The sequence below is a fragment of the Panthera tigris genome, chromosome B4 (assembly GCF_018350195.1).
Source record: "Panthera tigris isolate Pti1 chromosome B4, P.tigris_Pti1_mat1.1, whole genome shotgun sequence".
Classification (NCBI taxonomy): Eukaryota; Metazoa; Chordata; class Mammalia; order Carnivora; family Felidae; genus Panthera; species Panthera tigris.
In genome coordinates, this window is record NC_056666.1 from 47,658,043 (window position 1) to 47,671,803 (window position 13,761).

The 13,761-nt window shown below is 42.2% G+C and overlaps 1 long non-coding RNA gene across 2 annotated transcripts in view; it reads left to right on the forward strand.

The window, feature by feature from the left end:
- Nucleotides 1-11,734, forward strand: part of LOC107179678 — a 33,775-nt gene extending 22,041 nt beyond the window's left edge. Inside the window, exons 7-8 of one of the 2 annotated variants that reach the window (XR_006219393.1) lie at nt 8,641-8,907; nt 11,519-11,734. This is a non-coding gene — a long non-coding RNA (uncharacterized LOC107179678). The remainder of the gene's footprint in view (nt 1-8,640; nt 8,908-11,518) is intronic. The other variant, XR_006219394.1, reaches the window with a different exon arrangement.
- The last annotated feature ends 2,027 nt before the right edge of the window (nt 11,735-13,761 follow it).

The window sequence follows — 13,761 nt, forward strand, 5'->3', positions numbered from 1 at the left end:
GCTGTAGGCAGAGTGACACAACATATTTTAAGGAACCCGATGGCTGGGAGCCCAGATATGCTACTACCACTGATGGAATTGCCTAGATGATGTCACCATGGTTTTCAGCTTTAATGGTGCAGAAACTTGATTGTCAGCTAATAAGAGATGACCAATCTCTTGAGGCCTAATTCAATTTAAAAATAAGATATAGGGGCATCTGGGTGGTTCAGTTGTTTGTCTGACTTTGGGTCAGGTCATGATCTCAGTTCATGAGTTCGAGCCCCGTGTCAGGCTCTGTGCTGACAGCTCAGAACCTGGAGCCTGCTTCAGATTCTGTGTCTCCCTCTCTCTGCCCCTTCCCTGCTTATGCTGTCTCTCTCTGTCTCTCAAAAATAAGCTTTAAAAAAAATAATAAAAAAATGAGAGATAAATTTATAAGCTACAATGTATTCACTAACAAAGAAAAATATGAAATTTGCACGAATTGAAATACTCACCCTGTCATGAGTGGTACATTTCCTTCATACAGACATGCTAAATACTTGTCTCCTGGGATCCTGAAATCAGAACAAAAGGAGTTAGCTAGTGGGCATCTGTCTGGTTCACACAAGCAGCAAGGGAAAAAAAGTCCCTAACCTACAAGGGAAGACAGATCAGGTTTACAGCAGACCTATCCACAGAAACTTGGCAGGCCAGAAAGGAGTGGCAGGATATATTCAATGTGCTGAATCAGAAAAATATGCAGCCAAGAATTCTTTATCCAGCAAGGCTGTCATTCAAAATAGAAGGAGACATAAAAAGTTTCTCAGACAAACAAAAATTAAAGGAGTTTGTGACCACTAAACCAACCCTGCAAGAAATTTTAAGGGGGACTCAATGAGGGGAGAAAAAAAATGAAAATAAATAAAAAAATACCAAAAGCAACACAGATTAGTAAGGACCAGAGAACACCAGAAACTCCAACTCTACAAGCATCATAATGGCAATAAATTAATATCTTTCACTACTCACTCTAAACGTCAATGGACTCAATGCTCCAATCAAAAGACATAGGGTAACAGAATGGATAAGGAAACAAGATCCATCTATATGCTGTTTACAAGAGACCCACTTTAGACCAAAAGACACCTTCAGATTGAAAATAAGGAGATGGAGAACCATCTATCATGCTAATGGTCAACAAAAGAAAGCTGGAGTAGCCGTACTTATATCAGACAATCTAGACTTGAAAATAAAGACTGTACCAAGAGATGCAGAAGGGCATTATATCATAATCCAGGGGTCTATCCATCAAGAAGACCTAACAATTGTAAATATTTATGTGCCCAAATATATATATATATTTAAACACCCAAATATATAAATCAATTAATCACAAACATAAAGAAACCCATTGATAGCAATATCATAATAGTAGGAGACTTCAACACCCCACTCACAGCAATGGACAGATCATCTAATCAAAAAATCAACAAGGAAACAATGGCTTTGAATGACACACTGGATCAGATGGACTTAACAGATATATTCAGAACATTTCATCCTAAAGCAGCAGAATACACTTTCTTCTCCAGTGCACATGGAAGGTTCTCCAGAATAGAACATATACTGGGACACAAATCAGCCCTAATAAGTACAAAAACATCGAGATCATACCATGCATATTTTCAGACCACAAGGCTATGAAACTCGAAATCAACCACAAGAAAAAATTTGGAAAGGTAACAAATACTTGGAGACTGAAGAACATCCTACTAAAAAGAATGAATGGGCCAACCAAGAAGTTAAAGAGTAAATTAAAAAGTATATGGAAGTCAATGAAAATGATAACACCACAACCCAAAACCTCTGGGACACCGCAAAGGTGGTCATAAGAAGAAAGTATATAGCAATCCAGGCCTTCCTAAAGAAGGAAGAAAGATCTCAGGTACACAACCTAACCTTATGCCTTAAGGAGCTGGAGGAAAAAGAACAGCAAATAAAACCCCAAACCAGCAGAAGACAGGAAATAATAAAGATTAGAGCAGAAATTAATGCTATTGAAACCAAAAAAACAGTAGAACAGACCAATGAAACCAGAAGCTGGTTCTTTGAAAGAATTAACAAAATTGATAAAGCACTAGCCAGTCTGATCAAAAAGAAAAAGGAAAGGACCCAAATAAATAAAATCAAGAATGAAAGAGGAGAGATCACAACCAACACAGCAGAAATAAAAACAATAATAAGAATATTATGAACAATTATATGCTAATAAAATGGGCAATCTGGAAGAAATGGACAAATTCCTAGAAACATATACACTACCAAAACTGAAACAGGAAGAAATAGAAAATTTGAACAGACCCATAACTAGTAAGGAAATTGAATTAGTTATCAAAAATCTCCCAAAAAACAGAGTCCAGGACTAGATGGCTTTCCAGGGAAATTCTACCAAAGGAATTCTACTTTAAGGAAGAGTTAACACCTATTGAAGGTGTTTCAAAAATTAGAAATGGAAGGAAAACTTCCAAACTCTTTCTATGAAGCCAACATTACCTTGATTCTAAAACCAGAGACCCCACTAAAAAGGAGAACTATAGACCAATTTCCCTGATGAATATGGATGCAAAAATCCTCAACAAGATATTAGCCAACCGGATCCAACAATACATTAAAAAAGTTATTCACCATGACCAAGTGGAATTTATACCTGGGATGCAGGGCTGGTTCAATATCTGCAAAACAATTAATGTGATTCATCACATCAGTAAAGAAGGGACAAGAACCACATGATCCTCTCAATAGATGCAGATTGAGACAAAATACAGCATCGTTTCTTGATACAAACCCTCAAGAAAGTAGGGAGAGAAGGAGCATACCTCGAGATCATAAAAGTCATATATGAACGACCCAACGCTAATATCCTCAATGGGGAAAAACTGAGAGCTTTCCCCCTAAGGTCAGGAACAAGATAGGGATGTCCACTCTCATCACTGTTATTCAACACAGTATTGGAAGTCTTAGCCTCTGCAATCAGACAACACAAAGAAATAAAAGGCATCCAAATCGGCCAGGAGGAGGTCAAACTTTCACTCTGTGCAGATGACATGATACTCTATATGGAAAACCCAAAAGATTCCATCAAAAAACTGCTAGAATTGATTCATGAATTCAACAAAGTTGCAGGATATAAAATCAACACACAGAGATTGGTTGCATTCCTATACACCAACAATGAAGCGACAGAAAGAGAAATTAAGGAATCGATCCAATTTACAGTTGCACCAAAAACCATAAAATACCTAGGAATAAATCTAACCAAAGCGGTGAAAAATCTATACATTGAAAACTATCGAAAGCTAATGAAAGAAATTGAAGAAGACACACAAAAAAATAGAAAAAGATCCCATGCTCCTGGATAGGAAGAACAAATATTGTTAAAATGTCGATACTACCCAAAGCAATCTACATATTAAATGTAATCCTTATCAAAATAACACCAGAATTCTTCACAGAGCTAGAACAAATAATCCTAAAATTTGTATAGAACCAGAAAAGACCCCGAATAGCCAAAGCAATCTTGAAAAAGAAAACCAAAGCAGGAGGCATCACAATCCCAGACTTTAAGCTATACTACAAAGCTGTAATCATCAAGACAGTATGGTACTGGCACAAGAACAGGCACTCAGATCAATGGAACAGAATAGAGAACCCAGAAATGGACCCACAAACGTATGGCCAACTAATCTTTGACAAAGCAGGAAAGAATAGCCAATGGAATAAAGACAGTCTCTTCAGCAAGTGGTGCTGGGAAAACTGGACAGCAACATGCAGAAGAATGAACCTGGACCACTCTCTTACACCATACACAAAATAAACTCAAAATGGATGAAAGACCTAAAGGTGAGACAGGAAGCCATCAAAATCCTCAAGGAGAAAGCAGGCAAAAACCTCTTTGAACTTGGCCGCAGCAACTTCTTACTCAATACGTCTCCGGAGGCAAGGGATACAAAAGCAAAAATCTACTGGAACCTTGTCAAAATAAAAAGCTTCTGCAAAGGAAACAATCAGCAAAACTAAAAGGCAACCGACAGAATGGGAGAAGATATTTTCAAATGACATATCAGACAAAGGGTTAGTTTCCAAAATCTATAAAGAACTTATCAAATTCAACACCCAAAAAACAAATAATCCAGTGAAGAAATGAACAAAAACATAAATAGACAATTCTCCAAGGAAGACATCCAGATGGCCAACCAACACATGAAAAATGCTCAACATCATTCATCATCAGGAAAATACAAATCAAAACCACAATGAGATACCACCTCACTCCTGTCAGAATGGCTAACATTAACAACTCAGGCAACAACAGATGTTGGCAAGGATGTGGAGAAAGAGGATCTCTTTTGCATTGTTGGTGGCAATGCAAGCTGGTGCAGCCACTCTGGAAAATAGTATGGAGTTTCCTCAAAAAACTAAAAATAGAACTACCGCACGACCCAGGAATTGCACTACTAGGCATTTATCCACGGGAAACAGGCGTGCTGTTTTGAAGGGACAGATGTACCCCCATGTTTATAGCAGCACTATCAACAATAGCCAAAGTATGGAAAGAGCCCAAATGTCCTTTGATGGATGAATGGATAAAGAAGATGTGGTATATATGCACGATGGAGTATTACTCGGCAATCAAAAAGAATGAAATCTTGCCATTTGCAACTATGTGGATGGAACTGGAGGGTATTATGTTAAGTGAAATTTGTCAATCAAAGACAAAAATCATATGAACTCACTCATATGAGGACTTTAAGAGACAAAAGAGATGAACATAAGGGAAGGGAAACAAAAATAATATAAAAACAGGGAGGGGGACAAAACAGAAGAGACTCATAAATATGGGGAACAAACAGAGGGTTACTGGAGGGGTTGTGGGAGGGGGGATGGGTAAAGGGCACCTTAATGGGTAAGGGGCACTAAGGAATCTACTCCTGAAATCATTGTTGCACTATATGCTAACTAATTTGGATGTAAATTTTAAAAAATTAAAAATTAAAAATAATAAAAAAATAAAAAACAAAAGAAGAAAAAAATGAATAAACATTTAAAAATTAATAAAAAAATAAGAGATAAATTTATAAGCTACAATGCATTCACTAACAATAAGAAATATGAAATTTGCACAAACTGAAATACTCACCCTGTCATGAGTGGTACATTTCCTTCATACAGACATGCTAAATACTTGTCTCCTGGGATCCTGAAATCAGAACAAAAGGAGTTAGCTAGTGGGCACCTGTCTGGTTCACATAAGGGTCTGAGCAACATGAGCTCAATTTCCTGTTCTGATTGCTCAAAAACTTAGTCTATTTGGTTTCATATATACACAAATTCTCACTGTTGGTTATTTGAAAGATGAGATCTGGACACAGAGGCAGGTCTCGGGCTGATAAGTGTGTGGTGAGAATGCATTCTGGAATAGGCACAAACAGTGCATATTCAGGCAGTGCCATGAACTGAAGTCATGCTAAGGCTTCAGGGGAAAGAAATTACCATGGGAGAGCATACGTGCTAAATAATCAGTGCACTATTGGGGCACCTGGGTGGTTCAGTTGGTTAACACCCCACTCTTGACTTCAGCTCAGGTCATGATCCCATGGTTGGTTTGTGAGTTTGAGCCCCATTACAGGCTCTGCACTGGCAGTGTGGAGCCTGCTTGGGATTCTCTCTCTCTCTCTCTCTCTCTCTCTCTCTCTGCACCTTCCCAGCTCATGCTCTCTTTGTCTCTCTCTCAAAATAAATAAATAAACATTTAAATAAATAAATAGTGCACTGTGGCTATGAGAGTGGAATATCTCTGAATCTGTGAGAGCCAGATAAATTATATTAACATAAATTCAGAGTATTATTCATATTATCCACTTACGTAAAATAATTAGGTATATATGCATAGAAACAAGGTATTAAAGTATACATAAAACATTATGAGTGGCTTTCCTATATAAAGAAACTTCTATGGAAACATGAGTGTTCTTTCTTTTCTTTGTGCTTTACCTATGATTTCAAAATTTCCCAAATAAAGATGAGCTACTTATGCAATCAGGTAGCTACTACCTTATTGATAGAAAAAGTTAATTAAAAATTAGAATTAGTTATAAAAGTCATTAAAAATTAGTTAGAAAAAAGACTGAAGGTCTTCCATACTCCCTAGAACAACAGTTATTGGTGTAGCTTGGATGATATTTACTATCAACAAGACCACAGGAAACACTGTGGAGGAGAGTGGAAAGGGGGACCACTCAGAAGAGTATAAGAAGGGCAATGGTGCTGAGGAATTTGGGCTAAAAACTGGAAGGGACTATTTTTAGTAGAGGAATTTTAAGTGCCCCTCCCACTGGCACAGCCAGCACCAAAAATATTTATCTTGCATGGAATGATCATAATGTGGGCATGAATGATCAGAGGAGCAAGTGCCAATATAATCAATCTCTCATCGGTTAGGAACTCCGGCGGCTGGTCCCAGACTCCTTTGGTGGTTGCCTTGGACACTGTGTAGAACACACAGGACATGCTGTTGCTGCATTAAACCAACTCACTTTATTTCAAGGGCAGTCCAGAGTCTGTAGCAACATGTCATCCTGCCTGGGTGCAATGGCGACCACTCTTTCTGTGCACCCAATCTCCTGTATCTACGGAAGGGTCAGTTGCTAGGGCTCTATGGCAGTATATCGGGGTTCTACCCCCTTCTAGTGCTAGGACCAAAATTCCAGGGGCACTCTGTCTTTCTGTTGTCTCTGTCACAGTGCTGACCCAGCCCTTCTGGAGTCACAGACACATCTAACTCAAATGCTGGCCCTGCTTTGGAGATGCCCAGAGCTTTCATCTGCTTCACTGGTACTTTTGTCTTCTCAAAGGTGCTTGCTGCTTTGATTCCCTTTCTTTTCTAGGCAGGATAAGGAATAGAGGCACTGTGTCAAGTGGGGAATGAACGTTCTCTAAAACCACCAAATCCCTACAAAGGCTTGTACTTCTTTCACACTTAAAGGGATTGGATGGGCTAACAACCTAGCGATCACAGCTTCCGAGACAACACGTGTCTTACCTGACCAAATGACTCCCAAGACTTTATGGTAGTGCCTGGGCCTTGAATTTTCTGTAGGTTCACTGTCTACTCTCTCCCTTGTAAGTGTATCACCTGCAAGGTGTCCTGCAACAAGCATATCTTTGCATGTTAACATTATATCGTCAATGTCATGGGCCCATTGTACTGATGAGGGGAAGGAGAATAGCGACAGATCTTGGGCTACTTGGAGAAGTCCTTGAAAGTTCCATTGTTGTCCCTCCCCCCCCCCCCGGCCCCCGCTGCCATGAGGCAGATTAATCTTGCGACTCAGGTGCCAGGGGGTTTCTGAAAAAGACATTTGCTAAGTGCAGCATAGCATGATACACTCTAGGACCCTGGCCAAGGTATCTAAGATGGTGGCGATGTTGGGAACAGCTGCATGGATGGGGGCACTATCTTGTTCAGTTCTCAGTATTCCGCTGTCATCTGCCATGAAGGTTATTTACAGATCTTACTGGGCTATGGAAAGCATGATGGGCAGGAAGTATGATACTCACTCTGAGCAGTTCCTGGATAAGTTTCTCTTATCTCCTTATGCCCCCAGGGAACTTATATTGTTTGACTGTTACCACCCCTTATGGGGGTGGCAGGCTTACCAGTTCCCAGCTGGCATTTCCTGTCAGCACTTATTTGATTACTGTAACTGCAGGTGGAATTCAGCAATACAGGTTTGCAGATTGACTTTGGAGGGTATGAATGCCCAATATGTTCTCTGGTATTGGGGAGGTAAAAATCTCATGTTCTTGGGCAGGGGTGGAGAACACCCAATTGCAGTGTCAAAAAGACCTTTCTGACCATAACTATTTGCCCTCCTTAATTATCAATGGTGTGAGGGGCCAGGCAACTTCTGATGGTTACCATGTATTAGAGTACATTCAGCTCCAGGGTCTACCAGAGTTTACCCTTTGTTTATTTCTGGAGGACCAGTGAATAGTGAGCTCTATACGAGGCTTCTGGTCACCTCTACTGACCCTCACCTGGAGGTAATCTTGGCTTGCATCCTATGCCCAGGGCATTGGGAGGCACCCACCGTAAATAAGACTGTATTCCTAAGGCCTCTGTTGGAGCAGATGGGGCATCAGGGACGGTAGAGGCAGATGGGGCAGGTCTGAATTGTTCAGGCTTTAAAGCTTCCCATACGACATCCAACACAGCATTGGGTTGTTGGTCTATCTGTTCAGATGGGATCCCCGCAGCAGTGAGGTCAAACCACATTTCATTCAGGTTACTTTCATAGGATCCTTTACAGCCTTTTGGCTCTTCCAGCTCCCTCTCTGTTTCGGGTCTTTTCCACAGCCCATCCTCATTCCTGGCATTTGTCAGTCCCCTTCAGATCAGCAATGAATCAGCCAACATCATAAACGTCTGTCCCATGACTGGGCTCAGCACAGACATCAGCATCCCATACTGGGTGCTGGAGCAGACTAGAGAATCTTAGTTTTCATCCCTGCAATGCATGTGGGCCTGATTAGGGCCTTCAAAGACAGGGGCATAGATGATGGTCTGTTTCATTTCCAATTCTCTAAGAATTTTCTTTTCTTTTTCTTTTTCAACAGATCCTGCCTCAGGTTTATTTGTGCAACTAGCACAGAAAGATACCAGCCCCTGCAGATAGAAGCCCAGGGTAACACCAGTCCTTCTGTCCTCACATTGGCAGACAGAAGCCTCCATATTAGAGCCTTTATCAGGGACCCGGCACCTCCAGCCACATCTGGGGCCAGAGCCACAACCTGGGCCTTGGTTTGAACCTTGGCCTTGGCCTTTGGTTGGCAGAGCCTGAGACCCTTGGCATCATGGGCATGAGCACATTTCCAGAGCATGGGGTGAGTGATGTAAGCAAGTTGATTGAGCTTGCGGCTGCCAACCTTTGGGATCACGGACTTGTCAAGGGCATTGATAGCCTCAGCACATACAGCCATGGCCTTGGCATTACTGGCCTGCATCTCCTTTAGCCCTTCTTGTTGTGCTTTCTGGCAAAGCACATGTTCCTCAGGAACTTGGGGTCCATTCCCTTAAGAGATTCATATCTTTGGGGCACCTAGGTGGCTCAGTTGGTTAAATGTTTGAGTTTGGCTCAGGTCATGATCTCATGGTCTGTGAGTTTGAGCCCCATGTTGGGCTCTGTGCTGATAGCACAGAGCCTGGAGCCAGATTTGGATTCTGTGTCTCCCTCTCTGCCCCTCCCCGGCTCAACTCTCTCTCAAAAATAAATAAACATTAAATAAAGGGACAGGGATATTCATATCTTTGTGACTGGGGTTTCTTCACTTCTGTGCAATTTTTGTGACTGGTTGTGTGTGGTGTGGTTCTTGCATTGGGCAATTTCTATACTGAAGCCCGGAACTCCTGAAGCACCTGGGACCGGAAGAGAAAGAGGAAGTTCTAAGAACTTCTTGTACTTCCTGTAGAGATTTCCAGGGTCCCTGGTGCCCAAAGAGGCCTCCTCATTGGGCTGAGCTTCCCTGCAGGCTAGAATAACCCAATCAACAAGGGAGTGAGTACCTTGAACCCCTGAGTACCATGCAGGTGCTGCCAGAGAGCAGCGAATGTGGTTGATGTTGCTCATTTTCTCTGCCTCCTGCCCAGTCAGAGAAATCCCATGGCCCCTTCATCTCATAGCTGTGCTAGCCACACCTGGATACTTTCCCGGGCCTTTTTCAGGAACTTGGAAGCTATCCCAATAAGCTTAGGGGGAGTATCTTCTCTCTTCATGAATGTTTCCTGAACTGGGGGCTCCCTGGGGGCTGGGGTTGCTGTTGCTGGGCTTTAGCTTTCCTTTGTGTTTGGGGTTCGAAGGCAGGGGACAGTACATCCGCTTCACTGTTAGTCACCACATCCTGCTCTTCACTCTGCTCACCTCCCGAGGGATTCTCTTTGCCCCCAGTGAGCTACATGCAGTTTCTCAAACAAGTGCATTAAGACAACCAGCGTTTTCGAGGTGTCCCCATACTCACGTGTGGTCCACAAGCCTCTAATCCATGGGATGCCATGCCCCACACGCAGAAATTGATGGCCAACTCAGGATTGTTCTGTAGAATGCCTCTCTCCCAAGGCCCATTTCTTTAGTGTCCTGGCTGGCTCAACAGTTCACAACCCCGTCCGAGCTTCCCAGGTGAAATCTGAAACTGGCCTTGCAAGCAGAAAGAAAGGGGAAACCAGAGAAAGAGGCAGGCCACTCCAGGTCGGTGGGTGGCAGGTTTAATAAACAAGGGAACTTACATATGAGGCTTGTCCTGAGGAGCAAGTTAATCCCTGCACCACCAGCTAGATCTTAGAAGTTTATATGGAGGCTTTACCTGGGCTCAGTCATGTACACCATGCGGGTGTTCTCATCACCACCTATCTCAAGGCTGTGTCCTTGGGGAAGGCTCTGGAAGTGGGGAAGGCCAGCGGAGCGTATATTCCAAGGACAGGATTGGAGGCGAGGAGCCTCCGACTGCCGGGTCCAGCTCATGGGTCAACCTGCAGTCACGTCCTCTTGCTGACCTCCTCCAACAATATCTTGCAGAGAATTGACAGTATAGACATACGATGGCATTAAATAAGTTTCAGTAACAAACAGGTAATGACAACCTCCCCCAAACATTTAAGAATTTTAAAAACACACATTTAATAACTCATGGGCGGCAGAAGAAATAATAAGCAAACTTTGAAAATACTTAGAACTCAATGATACTGAAAATACTACTTCTCACATCTTGTGGGATCCAGCCATTAATCGTTTATGCCTCTGCTTCCCTCAGGGAGGCTGTGGGGTGGGGCTCTCACTGCACACTAGGCATGTTACTTAGGCCATAGCATGTTTCTTTTCTATCTTATTTATGTTCATTTATGAAATAGAACTCAATACCCATTACTTTGTTATATATATTTTTAATGTTTATTTTTGAGAGAGAGAGAGACAGACAGACAGAGCTCAAGTGGTGGAGGGGCAGAGAAAGGGAGACACAGAATCCCAAGCAGGTTCCAGGCTCTGAGCTGTCAGCACAGAGCCCAATGCGGGGCTCGAACTCATGAGCTGTGAGATCATGACCTGAGCTGAAGTCGGACATTTAATCAACTGAACCACCCAGGTGCCCCTTACTTTGTTATATTTTTAAGGGCCAATTACCCTGTTGGATTCTGGTTTCAGTGAGAAGTTGTTTGACAATATATGACTGTTGTAATTTCCCCCTTGATGTCTGGGTGTCTTATGACTCACTTGGAAGGAGTTTAGGAGTGCCAGTGAATAGGGTTGTATCCTGGACATTTTCCACCCTTTCTCAACAGGATTCCTTGAGAAAACTGAGCCTTAATGGCAAAAGATTGCCTTTGTATGTAACGAGCTAACCTCTCTTATGTGTCTGGAATGTATATGAGTTATGTACCATTGGGGGGAGAGGAGAATTAAGAAAATAGTCACTTAAATAATTTTCTGCATTTCCCATGGTTCAGATGAGGAGCGCAAGTTGGAAAAGAGTGGGACATTGTCCTGACGGTGAGTAAATCCTTCCCTGGCCCTTCTGAGTCCTCATACCTGGACTCAGGAAATCCTAGTCTTGGGAAAGAAGCAGCTGACCGATCATCAGGTGGAGCTGCATGAAACTCCATCACATGGGCTGTTGGAGTGTCTGTTTGAGACCTCCTTGAGCTCATGCTGAAGATTCCCCCTTGGCCTCAGGGCTAGCCTATGTTCTCCCTCCAAAACCTCTCCTTGCCTTTGAAGTCAAGTAAAAACCATTCAGTTCTTTTGTATAAAAGAGGATGACTGTACAGGACATAGTAAAGCGTGGTCACTGGACTAAGGTTGAAATTGAAGTAAGAAAACAGAAATGTAGACATGATTCTTAGGGTATCGTAAACACTACCAAGAAATTCTGATTGTATTACAAGTAACAGTTCTAACAACCACCAGCATCAGAATTACCTGGGGTCCCTTATTTAAAATGGAGATTCCTTGTCTCTACTGCATCAGAATCTCTACAGTGGGGCTTGGATATCTAATTAAAGTTAAAGAAGCACTGCTTTATGTCGATTTTTGTGCATGTGGCACAAGTCTTTACCCATCCATGTTACATCTTAATTATGAGGACCCACAATGGTTTCCTTTGATATACAGAAGACCTCTGCCATTTGTGGATTCAGCAATCACAATTTAAATTGTCAGAGGGAAGTTCCAATTACCCATGGCATGTAGCCATTAGGGGTTTCTCTGAGGCACTAAGTATAGGTCAAGTGGGGTGAGGTCAGCTGATGGCCAACAGCCCTAGCATCCCAGGATGACTTTGTAATTCTCTGTGTGGGTATGCATTTTGTAGGAGGAATTGTTTGCTAAATTGAATTTGTGATTTTAGGGATTCACAAAGATCTCAGGGCAGGCAGGAATCTCCTCTGGTCTGATTCTTTCATCTCCCATTTTCTAGAAATTTCTTCAAGTTTGCAAGTCTACTCCTAATTGCCATACCATTGAATTTTAAATTTAAATCTGGATTCTTTTTGTCCCCTGCAGTATTTGGCTTAGTTGGGCAGTTTCCCATTTTCAAACATCCTCCTTTGTTTTGATTTCCTTCACTTATTTTCATGGATCTTTCTTCTGCTTTCTGCCTATTATAGGCAGGCAACCTCACTTTACTCAGATCTCACCAAGGAGGTCTTACCTGGCCACCTTCTCTACAATAGCACTCTCCAGTACACGTGATACCCTTCTCCTTGCTTTATTTTCTCAACAACACTTACCACCATCTGATACATCATTTACGTAGGCATGTTATGAATTTTTTGTCTCCTTCCCCTTCCCCTCCAGCATATAAACTACTACAGAGTAGGAAAACTGTCCTGTTTGTCTGTTTTGTGCCTTATTTTCTCTGCTGTATCTCCAGAGCCTGGAATACTGCTTGAATTATAGTAAGTGCTCAGTAAATGCTTATCGAATATACAAAAGGATGTATTTTCTCTCTTTAGTGACAGGGGGTCTGGCAGGAAAGAAAGTGAGAGTACACGCAAATCTGTCAAAGAGATTATTGAAAGTGTGGAAATGGTGTAGGGAAACCGCAAGGTAAAGTTCCCCAAGACTAGTAACAGTGGAGGCTCCATGATCATCCCAGACCTGATGGCGTGAGGGAGAAAGCATGGAGAGGCTACAGAGTACAAATCTTGGCACTCCAGACTCCCTCTTCTCCAGGACTGGCTACAATTTCGGAACCCAATACAAAGTGAAGATACAGAGCTCCTTACTCAAAAATTATTAAAAATTTCAAGCATGAGGACTTGCTAACATGGGATCCAGTGTGATAACACATGTCATATGGCCATGAAGTTGCCTCTGCTCTCCTCCCTCCTTCTAACCTTCTGCTGGAGTTCCCCATTGGCCAAACTCAACTGGTAACCAGAATTCAAAGGGGTCTATCTGCTGAATTCCTGATTCCTGGGGACACAGAGCCGAATAGAGATGGGCGAAGACTAGATCTGGGGAGCAGAAAAAAGATATCCAGCCCAGATGAGTAGAGAAGATATTTAGCTCTATCTATGCCCGAGTGACAGAAGGTAAAGAAGCGTAAGACACCTTGGGATTAGCCAATGATGACTAAGTGTAGACATATTTCCAATATGACTAAAAAATAAATACAGGGGTGCCTGGGTGGCTCAGTTGGTTGAGTGTCTGACTTTGGCTCAGGTCATGATCTCACAGTTTGTGAGTT